At 45.0% G+C, this 26,782-nt stretch overlaps 1 protein-coding gene across 1 annotated transcript in view; it reads left to right on the top strand.

The window, feature by feature from the left end:
• LOC146801661 (galactosylgalactosylxylosylprotein 3-beta-glucuronosyltransferase 1-like) overlaps positions 1-26,782 on the top strand; it is a 470,216-nt gene that overhangs the window by 407,971 nt on the left and 35,463 nt on the right. The gene's annotated exons all lie outside the window — the stretch shown is intronic.

Here is a 26,782-nt window from a genome sequence, read left to right as displayed (position 1 = left end):
TATTAGTATCACACAACAACGGTTGAAATATGTCTTGCTCTGGACCCCTAAAATCAGTAAGATGACTCTCGGTAGAGAGACTGAGTCAAGGGTAGGGGGAAAGAGAGAGAGCGAAAGAGAGAGAGAAGAGAGAGAGAAAGAGAGAGAAGAGAGAGAGAGAAGAGAGAGGGGTAGAGAGGAGAGAGAGAGAGAGAAGAAAGAGAGAGAGAGAGAGAGAAGAAGGAGAGAGAGAAGAAATACAGAGAGAAGAAGGAGAGAGAGAAGAAATACAGAGAGAAGAAAGAGAGAGAGAAGAGAGAGAGAAAGAGAGAGAAGAGAGAGAGGGAAGAGAGAGGGGGAGAGAGGAGAGAGAGAGAGAAGAAAGAGAGAGAGAAGAAAGAGAGAGAGAGAGAGAGAGAGAGCGAGAGAGAGATAGATATCCCAGGGAGATCTTTGCAAGGTGGGGCCATGGGCAATTGCCCACTTTGCTCAGGTTTTAAAACGTCTCTGCACAGAGGGAGGTAATGATTTACTGTTCTCAACTCCACAGCTAAGTACCATGAATACATATACATGTATATCAAAAGAGAACCTGCACTAAAAGCGAGAAACATTCCATATCTTTAATGCTCAGAGAAGAATGACGATTCTCCAATTATCATACAGAGAGAATCTTGATTTCATTAAAGACAACGGAGACTCGTTATTCCACCAGCGACATAGTCAAAATCCTTTTCTACTTGCTGATAGGAGGCGCAGTTCGGCTGAGCTCACAGCCCTTCTCAGTCCAACCATGCCAGCGCTTTGCTGGCTCGTTATATGATTGTTAATCACTGAATATAAAAGAAAGACTTCGCGTTTCTCGCCTGCAGTCATCATCAGCAGAATGTAATTAACTATCTCACATATATAATATCGTTTTGCGGCCATTAAAACCATTTGATTCGTAAACCTATAATAGGTAAGTAGCTTTAGTTTTGTAAATGAACATTCGATATTGTCATCATTTATCAAGTACACACTCGCAGTGAAGAAACACTTTAATTAAGATCTATGTCGCAGCTTAACAAAGGGTGTTTACCAAAGGAAGAGCGCCGCCCTTGCTTGCCATTATCTACTCATGATAGGGCCTCTTTCTTTTTGTCCAATGTAAAAATTATGCTTTGCAGACATTTTGACATTGGACGCTTTTGATGGGCCTCTTAGGTTATGTCAAAGACACGCCCAGTTCCTGTGGCCGCCTCATGGCCATGTTATTTGTGCTGGCTAAGTGCAGGGTTGCCATACATTGAGGCAGAAAGCCCGCCCCCTCCCCCAAAGCTCGGTTGATTGATGTGGCATATTGCCAGGCACCATTGTCTAACTTCTGGGAAGGTATGCCACTGCACTCTCACCCCGGGATATATGGGAGACCAGTACTGCTTTTCTTCGTACCAGAGACTGCACTTCACCGATGGTAAGAAGGTATCCAATCAGATGGGGATGTGTGAAGGTTGAACGCATGACTGTGCGCCTTGCTGTATCGTAAGGTGCTCACTGTTAATGCCTCGCCTCAAGGGTTTTAAATATGCATTCCAAATAGCCCTCTTACATTATGTCTCTTTAACCGCTTTCCTGTACTTTGCTCTCTTTTGCACCTTCCATCTGGGTCTTTGCCTCAAGAAGGCTTATACTTCCTAAAGTGTTCCTGATTGTACTGAGCCTCCCCTTCATGTTTCTGCATCAAATATTACTTCTGATTCCTCATCTGTCCTGATCCAAGGGACTCCCTCTGGCAGGTTTTGTCAGGTTTGGGAAACGCACACCGCTCATCACAGATGGATGTGACCATCTCGCTTGAATCCAATCAAATCAACGCCACATAGCGTAGGTTATATTTTAAAATATTTTTACTATACTATTGAAACATCAAAAAGAATATGGCCTCGGAGTTCCTACTTTGCACCCTAAACAGAATAACGAAGGATGAATGTTGCTTTTAATGGACCTTCTAAGGTACTAGATTCCCCAAATGATGGTAGGTCCTCAACCTCTTATTTTTCCACCGAAGTTTGTTTCTTTTCTGATAATATTGCCCTTTGATAGGGCACCATTAGGTCTTCAGTGCAGCCTTAGCATCACTTTGACCCATTTGTTACCGTCTAGCAATACATAAGCACGGATAATGATCTTTGGTCGTCCTCAGAAAATGTGAATGGTGCCTTGATATGAATCTCCTTAAGCATCTATGGAACTACACGCATCTGTGATCCTCGACAAAATCAGACTTGACACACTGAGTTGGACCACAGATTATCTGGCTGAGACATAAAGTATTAATTTTCATGCAAACACTTTATGTAGATTTAATAGGTCTTGTGGTGTCTCAGTTATAAAACAACTGTTAAAAGCTCACAAGATAATACTAGTCCCAATTGCTTTTTAATTATTAATTTTATGCATTTTTATGGAACAATGTAATGTTCTATAATATGCAACCACTGACAAATGCCATCTCATAATGTAAAGCTAATGATACAATTTGAAGAAACCAGGTTGTGCTTCACCAGTAACAAGCTGGTTGATGTAGCAGCACCTACCTGAGCATCTGACCAACACCAAGAGTGGGATAAGGTTAGTAATAATATGTGAGGGGAGCGGAACTTGTGGGCCCTGCAATGACTTTAACAATCATCTGATGCTCTCAAGGAGTCTGCTAAGGGTGAGGATGGAGAATGATTACAAAGTAGGATCACCACGGGGCCCAAATATCCTGAGGGGGTGCTTATAAAGGGGCTCAAATGTCTTCAGGGCTTGCCGGCGGCGGGGCTCAAATATCTTTAGAGCATGTTGACTGTGGAGAATAGACATATATGTTTCAACTGTGTCGCTGAATTATGTCAGATCTGATAGCAAATCTTCTATCTTGGGGCATGGACTCCTCGCCCAGTTGATACCCACTTACCTTTTTTGCAGGCAGCAGCACCAGGTCCATGCATATTCCATACATGCAGTTATAATAAAGTAAGCTACCAGTAGTTCCTAAGGGAGAGGAAAGAGGTGGAGATGAATCGGGAAATTTAGCCTGGAAGGACTACATGTATACTATGTGTAAAGTGGGTAATCCTTTTGTTGGATTTTAATGCCCTCACACACCCTTTCAGGTGTCATGCTTCATCATCTGGGCTGCTCCTCGTCGGGCCGGCGGTGCAATGCCTAACGGGCTCCCTAAAAAGGGGCACTTTATCGGAGTTCTTTTAATCCAACAGCCGTCAGGTGAAGTGCGGGTGTGTGGGCCTAAGTGTTGTAGATATAAAAAAGTGAATTTAAAACAGGGTCGAAAGTACCAGTGTGAAAAAACAATTTATTTTAATGGTCTCCTTCCCTGGTTAAAAAGGTGTATGCAGCACTAGGTAGAGTGTAATGTCTCTAGTTGTAGTGCATGGGATTGGTGGTCAACATGTTTCTCGCAGTGAGCACGTGCGCTCGCGATTCGTCAGGACCTATCAAAAAATATATATCTACAATGGTAACAGGGGACTATCTAAAATATAGTGGTCTCCTAATCATAGTTGGTCATGTGAACAACAAACTTAATCCTAAAATACCTGTTGAGGTCTGGTGCTACCTGCAGAAAGAACAATACATTAAATTGGTCAGTGTGAGGACATAAAGCCACAGGTATCAGGGATTATAAATCAAACAAAAAGGCTTACAAAGTGATTCATTCTCCAACATAGTTAAAAATGTAACAGTGGTGACTGCTGGTGATCGAGCGTCAACAGCTGCTCCTAAAAAGTGGTGTACCAACATGGTGAACTACAGTGGCTAAACACCTATGTGGAACATGTAAAAACAATCAGAGCGGCAGAAACCAGCGTTAGACTCACCCTAATCAGTAGGACTGTGGGCCACAACAGTTCTCGGTGGATTCAGCGTACGGCGAAGGACCTCTAAAAGTAGGTCTAAACTAGAGAGTGACAACGGACTCAAATAATGCAGTAATTACAGCTAGAACATATGGGGACATAAAACGCTTTAAAATTTAGTAGGAATCAGGATACGCTGATTAATTAGCCCCATAGACAGGCTGCATTCCCACTGGATGTGTGAAAAAATGTCAGATTAAGTGAATAACATGTTACCGAGCACTGGCTGCTTGTGGTGATGTTGTGGCATTTAGAACAATGGGGTCCCACTTCTATGGCAATGATACTCCAGGAGCTCCTGAATTTATAACAAGTGAATCGGCCGGTGCCTAGTTCTAGCAGCCGATGCAGGCAGTCATATGGCAGCGGTGTAAGTAACTAGCTAGTGCTCCTGACACGAGTGTTACACAAGTGTTCGGGGAAGGGGAGGAGTGGTTATTAATCAAAAAAGAGAAAACACGGGTTCCGTGTATGTACTCACATCTGCCCCGCTCGCGCTCCGACATTTGACCTGCCCGGTCCACCGAGTCTGGGAGGTGGCGACCTGAGCGTTCGCTCGAGGTAAAATACTTCCGGTCACGTCATGTGATCGGGTCACGTGATCGCGGTTTCAACTCGCGCGAGTAGCGAGGATTCTGTTATTGCGGGCTGGGTTGATGTGTAAGCACGGTGTGTGTGCGCAGTCTATCACTTTTACAAAATATGCAGAATATATATAATAAATCAAACTCTACAGCTGTGAGTGAGTTTGTAAAAAGCAAAAAAGGACAATATCGTCAGCCATCTTGGCTTGGGAAGCCGGGTGTCAATAAAGTTTTGGTATCAATTGGATGCACAGTAAAGGTAGGGTGCCTAGAACACCTTGATCAATTATATCAAAGGGTTGTGGAATCGAAGTGTGAGCCTAGGTGTATATTGGAACTCATATTAAAATGTTGATGCATTTGGAACATAAAAGTAGAAAGAACCAATTGCCAGGAATATGTCACGTTATAGCTTCAGGGCTCCCCAGGGGATATCATCATTAAGCCCAGTGACATTCGAAGACAGACGGTGTATCCATCTTTGTTCCTTCTTAAAAAGACTGTGCTGTGACAATTGAGGGTGGGTTTCTAGAACCAGCCATTTGACAGAGTCTGGGGAATGTTGTTTCTCGAGAAAGTGGGCACTGATTTTGGTGTTCTGTTTTTTACACCGAAAATTGCTGCGATGTTCAGAGATTCGTACTTTAATTGGTCTGGTCGTCATCCCCACGTAGTACAGATCACAGGGACATGTAAGGAGATAAATGCAATTACTAGTGTTGCAATTAGTATGTGACCTCAGTTCCCAAGTAAAAGTGGTGTTAAGGGTGATGGTTTTGTGTACAGATGTAAATGTACAGGCAGTGCACATGCCACACGGGAAATGTCCCTTCACTGCAGGCAGTTGCCAGAGTGTGTTCTGTGTAGATTTAGTTTTCGGTCTTGGTCTGGTTAGTATTACCAAGTCTTTAATGTTTTTCGTGCGTCTGTATGCAAATCTTGGTAGTTCGAGATTCATTTGCCCAGTGTTAAGGATATTCCAGTGTTTTTTAAGAACCTTAACAACCTGGTTGGTGTTAGGTGAGAAGGTTGTCACACAGGTAAGGGTGTCAGACACAGAGATGGTGTTCTCTCTGGGTTCTAAGAGGGCTTCTCTGTTGTTATTTCGTGCCCGTTTTTTGGACTTGGCAATACTTCTCAGCGGGTATTGTCTTTCTCGTAATTTATTGGAAAGGATTTCGGCTTCACTCTTGAAGGTATCAATCGTGCTGCAGTTTCGTCTTAATCTTAGAAACTGCCCGAAGGGCAAGTTCTCCTTGAGAGCTCTCGGGTGGTGACTGGTAAAGTGAAGCAGGCTATTACGATCAGTGCTCTTTTTGTAAAGAGTTGTGGAAAGAATACCCTCGCTCAGCATAATAGTTAGGTCGAGGAATGCGATCTGTGAGGGGGATACTGTAATGGTGAAGTTAAGGTGAGGGTTCAACTGGTTGAGCCATGTAAAGAATGCTTCATAGCTCCCAGAGTCTCCAGACCAAAAAATCAAAATATCATCTATGAATCGTCTCCATAGTAGAATGTTGTGACGGTATGGGTTCGTGTCACAAAAGATGTGTAACCCCTCAAACCAAGCCATATACAAACAGGCTAGACTTGGAGCAAAGGTACTCCCCATGGAAGTACCTTGATTCTGGTGGTATAATTGGCCTTTAAACTCGAAGAAGTTCTCTGTCAAGGCTATGGTGGCGCATTCAATGATGAAGGACACTGGAGTCGGTGATTCCCAAGGTTCACCTCCAAGTACCTCCTCAATCACTTCGAGAGTAGCCCTTTGTGGAATATTAGTATAAAGGGCTTCCACGTCTAGAGTGATGAGGAAGTTGATGTTATTAGTGTCATCTGTCTGATCCAATAAACGTAGAACATCTGTCGTGTCCTGTATGTAAGAGGGCGTGCGTTTCACTAATGGTTGCAGGAAGTGATCGCAGAACTTAGACAGTGGTTCTAGAATTGAGTCAATGCCCGATACTATGGGGCGTCCAGGTACTGGTGTGACCCCCTTATGGATCTTTGGTAGAACATAAAAATAGGGGGTCTTAGGTTCTTTTTGGATCAAGAAGGAAGCCTCCTTCTCGCTTAACCAGCCATTGCTTTCTGTGGAATCAACCAAACCAGTAATGGTAGTTTTAAGACGTGGAGTGGGGTTGTTCGGGATCGGTGTATAGTACTTGCTGTTGCCCAATTGACGCAGACACTCGTTGTCCTAATCGGTCGTTGCCATTATAACAGTGGCCCCACCTTTATCAGCCTGTTTGATTGTAATAGATGGATCGTCCGCCAACGTTGTGATAGCAAGCCTCTCTGCTCTGCTGAGGTTATTGAATTGCTTCTGTGTGGGAATGGATTTTATATCTTTAAGTACTGCCTGTTCATAGGTGAGTACTTCATTTGGTATCATCCCTGAATGGGGAGTGAAGGTGGAAGGGTTACGTAAACCTGAGTCATTGTCTGATATGTCGTCTTTGCCCTCAAAGAAAAATCGCAACCGGATCTTGCGAAAGAATTGGTGTAATTCGCAAATCTGGTTGAAGGGGTCAACCTTGGGGGTGGGGACAAAACCAAGTCCTTTCTGTAGGACGTTGTCCTCTATGGCTGTCAATTGTCTTGACGACAAATTGACAACTAAGTTTGTTTCCTGGTGTGGCTCCTGGTTTCCACTCCCCGTTGTGGTGGTTCCTCCCATTGTACTCTTTTCTCTTGTGGTGCCCCTCTTCTTCGCCCTCGCCCTCTGCCCCAACCTCTGCCTAAAAAAGGCCTACATGCATCAGGAGGGCTAGCACCGGGTTTACACATAAAGATAACCCATCGTGATGGGCAGGCTGCTGAAAATGGTGGCCCAAGAATGTGTACGCCCCTGGCACTCCAAAGCTAGATTATGAATCCCACCTCTGACATGTGGCAGCACTCACATTGTGAAGGTCCTGTGAATCCCTTTGGGTACAATACATTCTGTGCAAGAACTTATAATGAGTTAGCCGATGTCTGTTACCGATGAACACCTTTTCCATTTGTGAACCGCAGAATGTCCATTGCTCAACAGTTAGCTTTGACCCAAGGTTTAACTCCTACTTCTCCCAACAGACAACCTCTTGCTCATCACCTCACAGTGTATGGATTTATAGAGCCTGGACACTACCTTACACCTGCCAGGGCTTGCTAGTAGTAGAGGGAGCGTACAGAGTTGGGGTGGTTCTCTGGGAAGTGATGCATATATAGAATTGTACGAGGTTCAGAGTGATAACAGGGGAAGTAATCTAGAGGGGAGTCATGCTGATTAGAGCTTAGCTCAATCAATGATAGGCATTTTCTTAATGGAAATATGTCCCCCATGGTGACAAATCCCAGTTTAGTGAGTTGTATTTAGGTGTTAATCGCCAACTGCAGTGGAATCAAATGATTATCTGGGGGTGGCAGGGTGTATGTCCTACTAGTCTGGCTAGTCTTTGACATGCCCAGCTGGCACAGGTCACCAACTCGAAAGCTTGTGATTACCTTGCTCCAGCTTGGCCTAGGTAGTCCAACCAATTTCATAGAGATCACTGTGCTCACTAACACAAGTGGCAAGTGGATCCACCGCGCTACTTGTTCCACTATTCCACTTAGGTAACACCCTGGTAGTTAGTCCCTGATGACCTGATCTATATCCCTGTGTAATTGAACTCCAAGGTATTTGACCAATAATTCATACCAGAGTAGGGTGAACTATATGTCTCTTTTTCAGGTGCTCAGTCAGGGGAAAAAACCCTACAATTTCCTATGGTTAATAGAAATGGCTGCCAGTGCACCAAATGAGTTATGTTTTTTTGCTAACAATGGAAGCTAGGGGCTAGATGTATGGCCATTCATTTTTGCGAGTCGCAAATTGCGAGAAATTGTGACTCGCAATTTGTGACTCACAAAAATCAATGTACAACAGTGTCTCAGACACAGTTTGCGATTCCCAATGGGGTTGCAAATTGCATGCCTCATTAATATTCAAATATTCAAGAGGCTGTTTCAATTTGCTACCCCATTGGGAATGGCTCGTACTCATAGAAATGGTGGCCTGCTGGGGTCAGCAGACCACCATGTCTGTGACTGCTTTTTAAATAAAGCAGTTTTTTTTAAAATGCAGCCCACTTTCCTTAACCTCTTCTGTGCCCATGACGAGCTGGACTCGTCATGGGCCGCGGTTGCGCTGTGCCCATGACGAGTCCAGCTCGTCATAAACCCCGCCCGCTAATGCAACGGCCGGCACAGGGCGGGGAAAGGGCGTGGCACACAAGGGGTTAAAGGAAAACGGGATTCATTTAAAAAAGAAAAATTAAACTTTTCAGTTTCATTTTTTAAGGGCAGGCCGTAGTCCCTGGGACCACGGCCTGCCCTTAAAAAATATGTGCGCACCCATTCACAAAGGGACGCCTTCCCATTTGTGAGTGGCTTACCATCCTTCTGAGAAGGATGGTAAACTGCAAGTTTTTTGTGACCGCAATTGCAGTCGCCAAAACAATCATAAATGGGTTATAGACTCGCTATCAGGAAGACACAAAGAGAACTCATGTGGCATGCGCGTCTCGTGAACAAGAGAAAATGTGTAAGGTATAGCGGGTAGGGAGGGGGAGAAAGGGGAGCGGGCTGGTAGCGTGGAAAGCATTCAGGTGAAAATATTTCAGGTGGTAATTCTCACCTGTCCAGGTGAGGGGTAGGGAGTAATCCTGAAGTGTGGGCAGGATAGCAGTGGGCCCTGAGGACTATGGTAGTGTTTTTGAGACTGGCGCCGGGGTGGTCGTGGACAAAGGGAATGTATGTATGAGATACATGCCACTGTCGCTATATGAAAAGAAGGTGAGGGAGTTGGTTCAAGGTGTTCCAAGTCCCTGTATCTGGTGGCAGCACTGGGGGGGTACGCCAAGGTCAGGAGTGGTGTAAGCTTTAGAAGAGGGGGAGGGGGCGGGGACGGCAGGGGGGAATGTGGTGCTGTAGGATATCATCTATGGAAAACCTTGTCTTGTCCCTCCAGTAATTACAACTGGTGGGGATGTGATGCCATTCATCTTACAACGGATTGCATATAAGAGTTTAATCTAGTCTAAAAGTTCCCTTTCTAGTCCCAGTCTGTCCAGAACAATACATGAAAACTTTATTTCTAATGTGTCAAAAGCTTTGGTCGCTCATGAAAAATCTACCACTGCATCGAATGCTGGCTGCAGCTGGTCTATCACAGCAAATATTGCGCAATTTAGATCTGCCGGGAATGAAACAGGAAGGATTATGCATGGTAGTAATGGAAGGAGTCTTTTTGCTAGAATTTGGGCCTAGCTCTTGTTGTTTGTATGTTTGTATAAATCACACTTTAAAGGTGGCCCGCCTGGTTTGCTCTACATTACCAAAATTGCCTCCCACAGCCTGGGAGGAATATGGCCACATGTTTTTGCTTCTTCATACATTTTCTGGAAAGTGTTTACCAAGATGTCTATAAATATTTGTAAAAATGTATGGTAAGAATGTTACCACCAAGAGCCATGCCCTCCACATCCTTTGTTTGTACCATAATCTTGATTTCAGTCATGGAGTTTGGTTCAACCAGTAGTTGACGATGAACATCTCCTAGCCAGACGAGACCCAGATGTTGTACCGTTTAGCAGCAGACTGACAAGTATTGCGTCTGGTGTAATAGTCAACAAGTGTTGCAAAATATCTGCATCGTCAAACTCGTTTGACCTATATTTTCTTGTATGCAAATGTTGTCACCCACCGCATGGGTGCAGTGGATCGAATTCCACATTGTCCTGCCTAACCATTGACCTTCTTGGTACGATCCATCTGTTGCGTATTTACCCACAGATTTGAGCTCCCTCTCCGCTTTGTCTCTATAGTCCGTTAGCACAGTTGAGTTCCGCCAGTATAAGTGGATTACTACTTAAGGTGTGGTGGGATTCTAATACATGAAGTTTGCTTTCTTAATGTAGAAGATGGTTACCTATTGCTTTTTAGATGATGATTGTTTCAAGAGACACACTCTACAGATTATAAACATCATTGTTTCCCACACCGTGCATTGGCTGTTTACTGAGTGTTAATTCAGCTTGAAGTAGTCTATTGTTGAACCTTTAAGCTCAGACCTGAACACTAAGACCCAGAGAACTAATGTAGGGAAGTGCTGTGCTGTTGCATGAGCAGATCGGGGGAGTGAAAGCTGGAGCTTAATGCAGGAGTGACCTGATAGTGAACCGGTGAGGTGCTCAATCACACTGTTCCATGGCTGATACTATTTGTGTCTAAGAAGTCATTTACTCTGTAGGCCATGTTGTGAACAGCTGAGTAAAATGTGTATTGCTGGTTGTCTGGATCATTGTCTTTTCACAACTCTACTAGCTCATGGGCTTCGAGTATGTACAGAAGTGTTTCCGCAGCTGCTGACATACGTGTGAGGGCAGCGCTGCATCTGGCTAGCCCAGAGTATAGGGTTAATCTAAAGTCACCACTCCATATCAAGGAGTGGGGGGATTGGAGGAAACATATTTCAATTGTTTCCAGGTAAAAAGAGAGGTAGTCAATGTTGGGGCGTAAGTATCCCCTGTAATATAACATATGACCCTTCCTCATCTACAGATACATCTGAAGAGTAGAAAAGCACATTGTGCACAGTAGGTGAAGGTGGCTGAGAAAAAACGTGTTGAGTCACACGTGTGGCGCCTCCAGTCAGATGCATGCAGTGATCACTCACCAAGCCTTACTGTCCAGTTGGTTTCCCAGAATCCTGTGAACCAAAACCACAGCATCTGGGAAGATTAAATACATTTCAGCTAGAGGAAGAAACAATAGTAGTGGGACATATCACGGGACGTGGGTATAAAATCTGAACTCTTCATTGGAATGTAATATTGCCCTACTCAACCTTAACATTGGTTCCTTTCAGCGCACAGCACTAATCCTATTGGGAAACTTCAATGAGGGTACAGTGTGTGGTAAGTAGTACACAAGAATACAAGAGTGAGCACAACATTTGCGGAAGGCAAATTTAAATTTTAGAAGCATGTAAAATTGAAATTCTAGTAATGGAGCAAGAAGGGTTTAGTCTGTGTCACTTAAGAATGAGTGACACAGTGATGGACTACCTCCCTGCCTCTTCAGAAAAGCTGTGGCCTGGTGAGGATCAGTAAAGAAGTTTGGCTTATCTTATGCCATGACATTGAGCTGGATATAGCATGGGGCAGAGTATGTTGGCCTGTTTGAGTTTTTTCTTGGCTCATGCAAATGCTCGTCTAGCGTCCTGCATTACTACTGTGAAATCCAGGAAGATGGCGATTGAAGCACAGTCGAATGACAAATCACGCATTTCATTTGACAAACTTAAAATAGTGTGATGGTCTCTATGATGTGATAGGTATCCTACCATGAGCATTGAAGGGAGACCCAGAGGCTGGCTTTATGCCAAGAATTGATGAACCTCCCCACCACAAAAAAGGCTGACAAATGATGTATGTCAAATAGGCGAACTCAGAGAGACTTCACAAAAGGTGCCATTCTTCCTGTGTTCTCCAGCACACCTACAATGCAAATATTTTTCCTCCTCAAGCAGGCTTCAAGGTCTTCATTCTTTGTCCTGATTAGGTCCAGGACTTTTTCCACCTGATGGTCCTTTTATTGCATGTATATGCTGAATCACCCTAAATATCAGAAATGCAGCTTTCAGCCATATCAATGCAGGTTTTCCATTGTAAGTGGCACAGTTTGCCTGTGCAGATAGGTCCTCACAGTTGGGTTTGTGGCTGATAGTTGGGGGTATCAGTGCTGCTTTGCTTGATTTCACAAGCCTAAATAGTTCAAATGTTCTGGTTTTGGCTGAAAGTGTTTTAGTTGATTAGGATGACACTTTTTAGCTTTGAGCATCGCATTGGATGTTGATATCGATCTGCGATTTTGGATTTGTACTGCTGATGCTTAAGGGCGATTCTTTAATGATGAAGGGAGTTGCAGTTGTTTTTTTTTTACTGGGATGTGACTTCTTTTTCCAGGTAATTATGTTGAGAGATGTTGTCTGGTGCTGTTAAAAGTGAAGAGCAGTGTGTCTGGAAATTATGTGTGTGTATTTCTTCTAAGTGGAGCGAAGGATGGATAGAATTGTTCACAGACATTCAGTTTGGGTTGCAGTGTTGTGTTTCTTTGGTTATTGGGTGGCGCTGTTTTACGTGTTTTCTCCCACATTGCATGGCACCCTACCTAGCATGATGTAGCATATGCTTGTTCTCTGTAGTCCAGTCTATAATGCACAACACACTTTTAAAGCTGTATCAATATGAGTGTTGGTAGGTCAGCTGAGTACAACCTAGGGACCTGGTTTAGAGTTGCCAAATAATGGAAAATCTTCAATTTTTGTGGAAAATGGTGAAACCAGAGTATTATTTCATACACATGGTGAAGAAAATTCCACTGCTGGATTCTAGGTTCTAAGTTCATTGTCCATTGCATGTTCAGGTAAGTTCAAGTCTTGTCATTGAACTTCTGCAGAGTGCTCTAACCTACTGGTATCCAAGTGTTGTATATGTAACTATTGAAACCAATCAAGTGGAACCACAATGTTTTGCCCTTGACTTTAAGCTAGCAAAATCTTTTATATCTATGATTTCTTGTGTTGCCTTTTTCAAAGTCTAAACCATTCAACTTGCTGTATCTTCTCACGCAATGTATGTTGATGAACCTTTGGAATCAGTAGAAACCTCTTATTCTTGAATCGCAATGCGCTAATCATGAACAGTCCTCCACCAATCTGTACCTCCAATGCTCGGTTCAATTGTTATGCAGTGGTTTGTACCCAAAGGTTGCCGTCCAGTTTTTTAGATTCTTTTTTTAATCCTTAGCCAATGCAACTTCTTCAATATAAGGTATATACATGCCCTATATCCCATATGGGTTACCTCCCCTTGCAGCAGGATTTTGAGTCCCTTGCAAACTTTCCAGACATTTTTGCATCCAACAAGGAACATTGTATCACATCAGTCCAGTTTCAAGTTAGTTGTGGCTCTTGTTTCATCACTTTGTCCCTATTCTCTAGATGTAGACACAATTTAGCCATCATACAAATATGATATTTTCACATACTTGTAACTTCACTCACACATCCATCTAGATTCAGTCCTTCCTCGAGTATGGAGTAAACTCTGGCCTTTATTTTATTTTTGAAGTGTAGTTAGTTTTACTAGGCACAAGGGGTGTCAATTGTGGCTGCGAGCTTGGGGTTCTGTGCATTTGAACTGTCCCAGTTTTAGGTTTTCAAAATCTGGTCACCCTGTGCTGCGAACACCCAACAACAATTGACAACACACGTACAGCCTAAAACCTGTGGACAGTATAGGACAGCATGCAGGGCCCTTCTTCTGTGTGTGCTTCACATTGGAAAGAATCATTGCAGTTACAAAGGGGGAGAAAACACTCAAACATACGAGCTGATCACAGACCAAAAGAGCCTGTGATACATCCCAAGGTGTATAAAGCTTGTTCTGCAGCCTCAGAGAGCCTTGCAGAGCCGCGTGTTCCTAGTAATGAAGCTCCCTCTGGACTGACTCTCTAGGCGCCTTCAGAGCAGCAGTCCTTGAAAGTTCCCTCCTCATTATCGAAAGATGTTTTAATCATGAGCCAATTATGTCCTTTGGCAGCAGCTACAATACATATATAATTTTAATATGTATCTTGCATGTTCATGCTACTGCACTGGTGCAGTGTTTTATGATTTAAAAGACAGATGGCAATGGGACGCGTTTCTGCGCAAGGGCATCGTTCGCTGCCTTTGGGATATTACTACCTGGAAGAACCCCATGGGATATATACCATGGTTAAGTATATACGATCTATCTATCTATCTATCTATCTATCTATCTATCTATCTATCTATCTATCTATCTATCTATCTATCTATCTATCTATCTATCTATCTATCTATCTATCTATCTATCTATCTATCTGTCTGTCTGTCTGTCTGTCTGTCTGTCTGTCTGTCTGTCTGTCTGTCTGTCTGTCTGTCTGTCTGTCTGTCTGTCTGTCTGTCTGTCTCTCTATCTATCTATCTATCTATCTATCTATCTATCTATCTATCTATCTATCTATCTATCTATCTATCTATCTATCTATCTATCTATCTATCTATCTATCTATCTATCTCTCTGCCTGTCTGTCTGTCTCTATATATATATATATATATATATAAATGGTCCCTGAAGCCCCGCTGTGTCCCTGAATTTTCTCAGATGGGAGGAGATATTCTTTGGAAGTATCGCGTGTTGCCAATGACACGCTACAGGGACCCTTCCACTATGGTCGTGACAACTCGTTGGCAACTTCTGTGTATCGCTCGAAGGGATCGGACTGCCACGACCCGCCACTTGACCCGTGGATAGATGAATCACTGCTGCCAATGGCGGTCCATGACTACATGGAGAGACATAGTCATTGTACTTGCGTCTCCAGATTTGCTACCAGCGGGACAGGTCGGCTGGAAGTAGGGGCCAAGGACTGTTTATTCGCCCTGCAATTTTACCTAGGCTTCTTCCTGAACTGGGCTTTGTAACCATTTTCAGTCAAAGGTACTCTGCACAAAAGCCACTCACCGTGCATCCAGCATGCTGCATGATGGGACCTGCAGTTCTTTACATCGAGCTGCGGGAGTGCTTTGTGATGGAAACGCAGCTCAGGTGAGCAACTCGCCACTACGGAGGGAAGAGCATAAAAGAGGACATTTTAAAGAAACGTTGTGTAAACTGAGGCATTTGAAGAAGGCAAACCGCCGAAACGTGTCATGCCTAACTTTCTTTCAGTAAATGGTCACTGAAGCCCCGCTGTGTCCCTGAATTTTCTCAGATGGGAGGAGATGTTCTGTTGGTGCAGCAACAGAGTCCTGTTCCAAGTGCACAGGTATTCATCTTGTTCATGGTCATTTCCATAGCACCTTCTGATCTTGGGGGTATACAATTCAGTTAACGCTGCATAGACAATTCAGAGCTCCCTGGCCGCTCCCTCGCAGAGGACTGCAGGTCTTTACAAAGTATTGCTTTGACCGGCGTTGGTTCATCCCACCCTGGCTCCTTCACAACCGCTCTTCTTCGGAGCTTCATCTCAGTCGTGCAAGGGCAGCTCCTTAGCCACGCCTGAGAAGAAGATCTGCTTTTTCCCTTGAAGGAGGGTCTAGGCAGTGTTTCCTGGCAGTCATGGTCAGAGTCCCCATGTTTCTAGTCCCAAAACTGGCAAGCAGAATTAAGAGTAGTTACACCAACCCTGAAGCACAGTGTTTCTTGGGTGCCGTTGGTGTGGAGATCACAGATTTTGGTTCAGAAATGTTGGCACCCTGGTCAGAAGTTTCCATCCCATCTTGATGCTAAAGTTGCAGGAAGTAATCGTGTGTTCCAACAGTCCAATTCTGGGCAGTACTTGACTTTTGTGTATTCCACTCAGGATAGCCTTGCCCTGGGTTTTGTTTCTCGATATCAGCAGGAAGGTTGGATGGAAATGAGAGCCTCCTATTTGGGAAACCCAAAACAAGAGTACAAGGAGAATGCCAGTTTGCCCCACTCCCACTGCCCTAATGATGGGATAAAGGGAAGGGAGGCTGTCCCACTTTTCCTGTTAACATTTGGGGAGTTGACTTTCCTCAGTGAACAACAGGGCAGGAAAGGTGAGTGTATACTTCCTCTACTTCAAAGGGACCATAATTCTCCTCTCCTCCACACCCACAAGTCAAACTCATCATAAAAGAACTCAATTGTCTTGTGGGAGCGCCACAACACCCATTGATGTCTGAGGTTGGCTCCATCTCTCTGTTTCGAGTGCCACTTGATTTCGGGAAAAGAAGATGGATTCCTCTGTGGCCAAAATCACCTGTGATGCACACAGTCCATGCACAAACCCTTCATGTAAAAGCATAATGCACATGCGTTATAAATGTCCTACATGAATGCAATGAAGGACCGACCCAGTTGTAGGAAACTGTCAGACCAATCTGAAAAAGCAGAAGATGCAGTAGGCGGTTCTCCCATGCAGAGATAGGTAAAAAGCATGATTTACCGCTGTAATGTTGGGGCCGGATTATTAAACTTCACTTTGTAGTTAGTTTTGTTTTACTATAGAATGTACTAAAAAACTTACTCTGAAGTGTACATTTTGCCTATAATTATAAGTACGGAGTTCTCTGCCCTAACTGCAGACCATTCCGTCATGTGTATACCTCCACAAAATCCCACTGCTGTTCTAAACAACAGAGGGATTTCCTTTTTTTATTTTTTGCCTTGGGAGGTGGAGAAGAGCTTCCCCAACCTCTGGAGGGATTTTTTTTGTAATGCCGATCACGAGCATAGCTCACTGACGTCATTACACTGAAAACAAAACTGAAACTTAGTTTCAGTAACACAGTTTCGGTGCTCGTGGAACTATCTCAGCCCCCGAGCACCGAAACACACGGGAGAGGTATCATTGGAAAGGGGAGAATCGCCCCTTTCCAATGGTACCCCTCCCTAGTGGATGCGTATTTGGGGATCGGTGCAGGAGGGCGATCCTCAAGCATGGATCCACCCACTAGACACCAGGGATGGGGAAGTGACCCCTTGGGCAAGGGCCTTTGCCCCCCCATTCCAAATGGGCACATTGAGTCTTTCTGACTCCCCAACCCCCGGGGGTCAGAAAGTACCCTAGACACCAGGGATTCTTTTTTTAGATCAGGGGTGGTGTGGAAATGTACCCAAAAGTGAGCACACTGGTGCAGGGTCACCCTCTCATCCACGGGTCCAAAGACTAACAAAAAGAGATCAGCACTGGAGTTGAAGTAAAACAACAAGTTGATTACTCACCCATGAGCGGGACCACGTCCGCACAACACTCTCAAGTATTGTAGGAGGAGGTATACTGGATTCACAACCCATCGCCCTTATATACAATTGTGTTGCAATGCAAGCATATGGACAGAAATGGAAAGAACAAGTTTAGACACAGAAATAGCTATCGGGAAACAAGGGCAGATGGATGACCAATTGGTCAGCAAATAAGGAGGGTGCGCAGGAATGTTTATGGTAGCAGTAAACGGTCAATAGATAGCCTCTAGGACCAGGTGCACCGGCAGCTACAAACCTCCCAGCACATACATTGCTTAGCCATGTCGAAAGAGGTCAACTAAAATAGATGACACAAGCAGGGTGAAAAGGCAAACAGCAGAGGACAAAATAATTACGAAGCAAACAAAATGGATACCACAGTCAAAATGGCTGTCGCTTATGCTAAAGGAAAATATTACACGTTTCCACAGACGACCCTTTTAGCATAAGCTAAGGCATTTTCTTGTCCCTTCTAAGGGGTATGATATACATCGTGAATATCAATTAACATAATCCACAAATTTCTCGTTCCATTGCTAAATGGGCATTTGCATTTCGGACAATCGTTTTAGATGGTACAAGTGGAAATACAGAGGGAACAGAGCATTGGTCCACATTGTATGCAATAATTATGAATAGGGCTGACAATAATTTCAGAACCCATACAGAAAATAAGTTCCAGAACCATCCAGTCCAAATCCATGTTCCTGGGTCTTGATGTATCTCAGTGGCTATTTAGTGGCTCTAGTAACAGCGATAACAGGAGGCCCGTTACCCTTGGCCATTCGAGTGTTGGGGAAAACGTAGCTTGTGGAGGAATTTCCTTTGCGATACTCCTCCATTTCCCATATACTTCCTTTGGTTTGTGGGAGGCCTTCATCATCAGGGTAACAAACTTTATTTAACTGTGCATTAAGTCCTCCTACATCAGGTGGAGCAATATTACTAACAGCAGAGGCCCACAAAAGTGCGAACCAGGCTCTACAAGAGCCATTATGTGAAAATGACAGGGGAATGAGAGGCGTTCTTCCCTTCTTCTGATGGGCCGGCATCATTCCACATACCCAGCAATTGGTAGTATTCGTAGCATTATGAGTATGATGCAACATTTGTATGAAAGTGTTATTGAGATATGACATTCAATGCTTCTTTTCATGGTAGGGAAGAGTGAAGTAATACTGTTCCGTGGGGACAGGAGTAGTAGCAGACATTAAGTTTCGAACCAGAGTTACTTCCTCCACAACCCACATTACCGTAGCAATGATGACAGCAGTCAAAGTCAATCCAGTAATAAACATTGTGCAGAAGCTACAGATCTTTGCAGCATTTGATTTCTTCTCCTCAGGCATGTTCATCTCGTCGACAAAAAATAGATGATGCCATAAGGTCCTGGGCAGGCATTGATTTCTTCACTAACATTGAGACGAGTAGTCACTAAAAGGCTACCACCCTTTGTAGTCAGTCTTTAACCACTCAGGACAGTGGCTCAAACAGTCTCTTTCTGCGAGGAAGTGTCTTTCTTCCTGGATCAAAGTAAGTATCAGATGCGCCGGGGATCGTATGGTCCGGGAAGACTTCCTCAGGCCCTTCAGGTGATGCAGCCCGCCCTCTCTCGGTGACCAGAATGTCGCGATGATCTGTTAGCACAGCTGGGCTCATGAAGGTATGCGGAATCATTCGGCAGTGGCTGGCGTGGACCCTGTTCTTCCTGTTTGTCACTCGGACTGCAGTTCTGGTAGCAAGGAGGACCTGCTCTGGGCCACGCCAGTGAGGTGCCAGGCAACTCGTCCATTGAAACGATTTTGTGAGGACAAAATCTCCAGGCCGCAGATCATGACCATCACCCTGCGACCTGTCTGAAAGTGCTTCCCGCACCTGCTGATAAATAGAAGACAAGCTGTCAGTTAACTGGGACAAATAGTCACTCATCAACTTGTGGGGAACATCATGTATAGGGCGAGGCTTAGGGACCCCCCAAATATTCATGGGCCTCTCAAAGACGATCTCATGTGGCATAAGGCAAGATCATGTATGTGGTATTGATCTGATAGAAAGCAAGGCATGGGGCAGTGCATCAGGCCATTTCAAAGGCATGGAAGCTTGTATTTTAGCCAATTTCAGTTTCAGGGTGGACTTCTAACGCTCCACCAGGCCTGCTGCCTATGGGTGGAAAGAAGCATGAAATTTCTGCTTAATCCCCAACCCTTTCATGACATACTCTACAACTTGCCCAATAAAATGAGGTCCATTGTCACTCCATAGGACCCAACAAACGCCAAAGCGGGGAAAGAACTCCTTTAAGAGAACTTTCGCTGTCGTGAGAGCTGTATTATCCTTCGTAGCATACGCCTCCACCCATTTACTGAAGGCACAAACCACTACTAGGACATATTTCAGATTATTACAGCGCTCAAACTGAATGTAGTCCATTTGCAGGACCTCAAAAGGTGCAGATGGTGTCGCAAACCCTCCTGTTGGAGTTTGCGTTCCCTTTCCAGGATTATACTGGAGACAGACCAGACAAGACTGGACTATCTTTTTAGCAGTGCCCGCAATATCAGGATGGTCCCAAACTTGCATGAGTTGTTTTGCCATTGAGGATGCACCAACATGTGCCGGCCCATGTGCCATGTGAATCAAGGGGTATAAGTATGCTGTGGGTAACCTCCATTAGGTCATATCTTTAATCCTCCAGCAGCCCTCAGGCCTCATCATCCATGACTGCAACCTGCAGGAGCTGCAGAACATGAAGGATGATGAGGAAGATGAGAGCGAGGGCCAGCCATGCAAAATGTCCCCATCTGTAAGTACTGGACTCTGTTACTGTACATAAGTAGGGGAGAAGAGGCGGACTGGAGTAGGTGCCCTCATAGAGCAAGTGTAGAGGTTAACTGATGCATGGGACCCCAGGCTTCACAACACCCCCTGCTGCACAGGTTTTAGTGGAAGTGCAGGAGTGCACCCATGCTCCATGGCATCCCCTTCTTTTCGAATGTGTTACCAGAGCTGAATCTGTGTGCCCATGCTCCTCATTAACCACTGACATTCAAGTGTTACCACAGATCCATTCATCCACCCGGGCTGCACATCACCCCTTGCTATTCCAGTGTTACTATACCTGCATCCGTGCACTCGTGCTCTGCAACACTATTCAAGTGTTAATTTAGATTCATCCGTGCACTCATGCTCTGCAGCACTATTCGAGTGTTATTATAGGTGCGTTTGTGCACTCATGCTCTGCTGCACTATTCAAGTGTTAGCATATTTGCAGCCATGCACTCGTGCTCTGCAGCACCATTCAAGAGTTATTATAACTGCATCCGTGCACTCGTTCTCTGCAGCACTATTCAAGAGTTAGTATAGCTGCATCCGGGCACTCGTGCTCTGCAGCACTATTCAAGTCTGTATCCTTGCACTTATGCTTGTCATCATTATTGAGGTGCTAGCAGGGCTGCATCCACACACTTATGCTTGTTATCACTATTGAAGTGCTAGTCGGGCTCTATCTGTGCACCCAGGCTCCAACATTCCCTCTGCCATTCAAGTGTTACAATAGATCCATTCATCCACCCGTTTCATATCATTATACATTTTCATCAGAGCTGCATCAGTGCATCCATGCCTCTAATCCCCCCACTATTCAAGTGTTAGCAGAGCTGTATCAGTGCATGCATGCTCTGCAGCACTATTCAAGTGTTAGCATAGCTGCAGCCGTGCACTTGTGCTCTGCAGCACTATTCAAGTGTTAGCATAGCTGCAGTCGTGCACTCGTGCTCAGAAGCCCTATTTAAGTGTTAGCATAGCTGCAGCCGTGCACTCGGGCTCTGCAGCCCTATTCAAGTGTTAGCATAGCTGCAGCTGTGTACCCGTGCTCTACAGCACTATTCAAGTGTTAGCATAGCTGCAGCCATGCAGTTGGGCTCTGCAGCACTATTCAAGTGTTAGCATAGCTGCAGCCATGCACTCGTGCTCTGCAGCACTATTTGTGTTAGTATAACTGCATCCGTACACTCCTGCTCTGCAGCACTATTCAAGTATTAGCATAGCTGCATCTGTGCACTCATGCTCTGCGGCACTATTCAAGTGTTAGCATAGCTGCATCTGTGCACTCCTGCTCTGCAGCACTATTCAAGTATTAGCATAGCTGCATCTGTGCACTCATGCTCTGCGGCACTATTCAAGTGTTAGCAGAGCTGCATCTGTGCACTCCTGCTCTGCAGCACTATTCAAGTATTAGCATAGCTGCATCTGTGCACTCATGCTCTGCGGCACTATTCAAGTGTTAGCAGAGCTGCATCTGTGCACTCGTGCTCTGCAGCACTATTCAAGTGTTAGAGTAGCTGCAGCAGTGCACTCGTGCTCTGCAGCACTATTCAAATGTTAGCAGAGCTGCATTAGTGCATGCGTGCTCTGCATCCCAATTCAAGTGTTAGCATAGCTGCAGCCGTGCACTTGTGCTCTGCAGCATTATTTGTGTTAGCATAGCTGCATCTGTGCCCTCGGGCTCTGCAGCCCTATTCATGTGTTAGTATAGCTGCATCCGTGCCCTCGGGCTCTGCAGCCCTATTCAAGTGTTAGCATAGCTGCAGCCATATACTTCTTTGAAATTATCCTCTTCCCATGCTGATTATTGCCTTTGGTCGTGGTCAATGGTGCTGGCTGCACGGCCTTCCCTTTTACCTGGCACTGCATACAACTTGCTGCGGGTTGCCATCCTTTGCTGCACATTGCTGTTAGCTATTAGAGTGACTTTATAGTCAGGTTTTGAATTGCAATAAAAAATACTATTTAAAAACAAAAAAATGAAATTCACAAGTTATAGATTACTGAGCTAACTATAACGTGTACCCTGTCATTCACTGCTTATAACTTCACACATTACGTCACTCATGACTTGTTAAATGACATCATTGATGATATCTCTGACCACATATTAAATGACATCATTGATTTCACTGATGACAGCACTGAACATACCAAAATCATATACAGCATAAAGCTAGTGTTGGTACGTGGCATGGAAATAGCCTATGCCTTGGAGGTAAGTATGGTTGTGCATCCTGAAAGTTCAATGGTGCACCGTTTAAAAATCACTAACGTTTGAGTTGCAAGCAGGGGAGAGGAGTTGGCGAAATGGCTAGGGCGGTCGACCTCGAATCTGGGGAACTGGGTTCGAGTCTCTTCAATGACGCTCAACATCCTGTGATTCTGGGCAAATCACGTAATCTCCACGTGCCTGACGAAAAATGAATGTGTCCTCATGTAAAACAACTGGTGCTATGTAAAGCGCTCTGATACCTGATACCTTTGGGTCAAGTTCGTGCTATATAAAACTCTGCAAAAAAATGAAGAAGAAAAAAGCAGTACTCAATGCCAAGATGAGTAGCAAAGTCTCCCTTGACACCCTGCACGAAGGGGTGAAAGAACTTCTGCAGAATTCTCAGCAGAAACCCTGCAAGTAAGCCCATATTTACTAATAGAAGGGGGTGGGTGTGTCATGAATAGATGTTGAAGTGGGAAAGATTTGTCTGTGGCTTTCACATAGCGCACATCTTGGGAATGTTCTTGCACTAGACTTCTGCAAATGTGAGCTTCAAAACACCACCAAGGGATAGCAAGCGCTATATAAATACAAACCTCTTTCCCTCTTGTATCCCGCAACCTACCCTTCTCTATCCAAATAACTGAATAACATATCCACCACTCAAATTACTTCATGCTTCACTATACTAATTTACAACACTAATCCTTTATGGGTTCCGGAGTAGTGTCCTACTCGCCAGTAAAGCGCTTTAACACCCATCAGGGGTAAGAGGTGCTACATGAATGCCAACCTTTCTTCCCTTTTATCCCTCCGCTATCCTTCTCGCTCCAAATAACTGACTAATATCCACCACTCAAATTACTTTCATATTTCACCATACTAATTCAGCACTACTCCTTTATGGGTTTCCAGAGTAGCGTGCTTCAACACCACATCAGGGGTAACAAGCGCTATATAAATACAAACCTTTTTTTTCACTCTTCTACCCTTCTGCTATCCTTCTGCTATCCTTCCAAATCCAAATAACTGACTAACCTATCCACCACTTAAAATGTACTTGCATAGTTCAATATTCTAATTCAACACTAATCCTCTATGGGCCCCGGAGTAGCGTGCTTCTCGCCGAAAAAGCGCTTCGACACCTCGTCAGGGGTAGTAAGCGCTATATAAATGCAATTACAATACAATACATGTAAGTATAGATTTTAGTAACAAATGTGGGAGAAACGCACGGGAGTGAGTGGAAAAAGGGACAGACTCACAACGAAAGGGAATGGGATTAGGGAGGAGTAAACAGGGTTTAGCGAGGCTCAGGGAGGGTTTAGGGAGCAATGCTACCAACCTACACAGAAGTAAGACAATCGCATTAGTGGGGGCGGAGACATGTAACTTAAACCTTTGTAATAAGTTAAAACTTGTAGTTTGTGGCTACTGAAAGTGGTACACTTACCATAAAATGTAAACTTACTCAAAAGTGTAACTTTGTCAATTAGGCCCTTTAGTACTGGTCACCAGTCAGTCCTGTGCACCCCTGTGAGTAGTGGGTAGTCATGCTCAATAAGGTGGGTGCACATGGCGTGCCCCTCCAGACCACAGAGTTACAAAAGGCCTCCAGCACACACGCATGAGTGTTGTTTGTGCTAAAGCCTGTGCTGAGGCTGCAAACATCAACAGAGAGTGCTATGATAAACTCAAGGCAGGGAAGCAGGCTCTCAAGCACCATGCAGGGGGCCTTACTCTGTCCCAACAATGACGCATGTTTTATTAATATATATGCATAAATACCACCATTGGTGCATCCTCCAATTGAAAATAGTTCCATAACAGTGACCTCATAAAAAAGCCCTAACAATTACCAACAACCAAAGGCAACCACTGGTCACTGTTAGGCCAGCAGTTATCACCTTGGAGGGTATTGCATGTGCACGTGTACCTGCTGCAAAAGCCTGAAATTACCACAATGCAGTGTATTATTTCCGGTGTACACAAACTGCGTACACGTCAACACAGATTACCGTATAAAGCTGGTGCTAAACCCCTGGAAATACCTGCAGTAATACTAATGCGGTATATCACCTGCTGTACCGCATAGATGGAGTAAATACCACACTTCACAAGTCTGGTTAACAGGTAGTTCACAAATGTTTACCACTTCCTGTGAGAAGTTGGACTGGCATACGCTGTCCACTAGTTATAGTGGGCACCTTGCACCAGTCCAAACAACCCTTATTGATGATAGGTTTAAAGACAACCTTTATTGAAAGCTATCCTAGTGCTAGCTATGGAGAGCAGCCTTCAGGCTAAGTCGTGAAGGAGTGTAAAGCAGCTTGGTTTACCAGATTATAACCTCTTGAATCCCTAAATGAAAGGAGAACCACACAAGGTATATATAAAATATATGTATTTATTTCTAAACACTCACTACTAATCTCTTTATGAGATTAGAGTCGAAGATACACAATAATACAGTTCTAACATGACAGTAAATAGCAGAATATACAATGGGCCCCAGGGGCGGACAAAACCATATATTAAGAAAGTGGTATAAGAACCACGACTTGACTAGACGCAGTGCCTAGAGCACATAGAATCGCTGGGACCCCAAGGAACCACCCAAGGTAGTGACACAGGAGACCCACAGGGGACGTGTGCAGAGTGAGAACACAGACACCAGCCCCGTACTATTCTATGGGAAAGTCACAGTTCAAATTTTAGAAGTTGAGGACACTTAGGAGAGGACTTTGAGCAAACCCTTTAGACTTAGGGGTTCTAGGGCCATCACCCGTGGGAGCACCAGAGTACTCGAGTTACCTCACCCAGGGAAGTCAGTGCATAGGTGTCAAATGGTGTCTGGAATCTTCATTGATTTCAATGGCGAGCTGCTGCAAAGTGCTGCTGCCGGGAAGGAGAAAAGTGTCTGGTGTGATCCAAGCCTGGATCGAAGATCAGAAGAACTTGAAAGCAGAGGGGACAGAGTCTGGGTCACTTGCCAGTGACCAGGGGCATGATAGACGAATGCCTACCGATGTCGGATGTTTCAGGTGCGAAGAGGTGAAGAGGTGAAGCTTGACTCTACAGCCACGAGGACCAGGAGGTGTCGATGACAACCAGGAGCTGGATTCGAGTTGTCCCACAAAGGATGTTGAGGGCTGCAGTGTTGGTGCCCGGATTGGAATCAACAAGCCTCGGCAACAGCAACCCATGCAGGAAAAGAAAAGATGCTTTGGTGCGGACCAGCAAGGTCCTGGGGACTCCCCAAGCAATGGAGAGTCAGGGCACATCTGGATCAACCAGGTAAGCCCAATCAGAGTTATAGTTGCCTTCACAGGGACCCACCAGTCGACGGACCAGGGATCGCAAAAGGACCTCGAAAGGAATCCCACAATACCAGCCCACGGGACACTCGGTGAGTGTGGGCCAGTAATCTTCGGTGGAGACACTGCTCGGGGTGTGGACTGCAAGTAGCCCAAAGCACAGCCTCAAGGATTGACGAGAAGCATATGCACTTGCAAATGTGCACGGTGTCCAGGGGTTCCGGTTCCACGGCTCCCACGAGGGCTACGGGTCTCAGCTTTGCTGGGGGCTCGGGTCAGCCGATGCGAAGTTTGAGAACCCACCTCCTGTGTTGCAAAATCTTCGGAGTCCGGCAGGAGCTTTGTAGATGCAAACCGGGCAGATGCGTCTTAGGTGCCTGCCTTGCAGGGGAGTAACTCCTTTACTCAAAGGGAGATTCTTCAGTCATATAGCGCCTTGTAGATCATCGAAGCTCCAGGATTCTGTATCGGTGTTTCGTCCAGGTGTAATCTAAACTCCTGTTGCCATGGTTCCAAGGAAGGGGTGGGACAAACTCTAGGGAGCAACCTATGGGAGGGTCAAGAAAGTGGGGTGGCTACACCCATTTTCTTTGTCCAGTTTCGTGCCAGAGCAGGGGCTGGTATCCCCTGCAACCAGTTTGAGCTGGACACCAAATGTGCCCCCAGTGCAGACTTCAAAGCACTCTTGGAGTGCACCCACCCAGCCCCAATACGCCAAAGCCTGTCTGGGAGGTGGTGACACCTCCCTGTGACAGGAAACCTATTGTCCAGGCCTCCCCTGCCGGAGTTTCGTCCAGCAGCAGGAGGGCAGACTCGTGTCTGTGGCTGGCAGCATCCATTTTGTGATGCCAGGGTCTGTTAAGCTGGTACCGGGTATACCAGTGCTGTCATGTCTCTCCCTCTAGAAGAGTGGGATCATACTCCCACACCAGTTACTGGTGTGGGGGTATGATTCCAAGGTGTTTGACACCAAACACAACATGTTTCCGTGCTGCCATCCCAAAGTTAGCATTTACCGTTTGGTTATAATGCACTTAATGGTATATGGTTTAGCTGCATCACAAACAACCCTGGAATAAAGGTTCCGAAGGCTGCAGAGGGGCTCTGCTCATGTATGGCACCT

This window comes from Triturus cristatus, chromosome 8, assembly GCF_964204655.1.
Source record: "Triturus cristatus chromosome 8, aTriCri1.1, whole genome shotgun sequence".
Classification (NCBI taxonomy): Eukaryota; Metazoa; Chordata; class Amphibia; order Caudata; family Salamandridae; genus Triturus; species Triturus cristatus.
The sequence above is the reverse complement of the archived record's forward strand: the minus strand, read 5'-3'. Positions and strand labels throughout refer to the sequence as shown.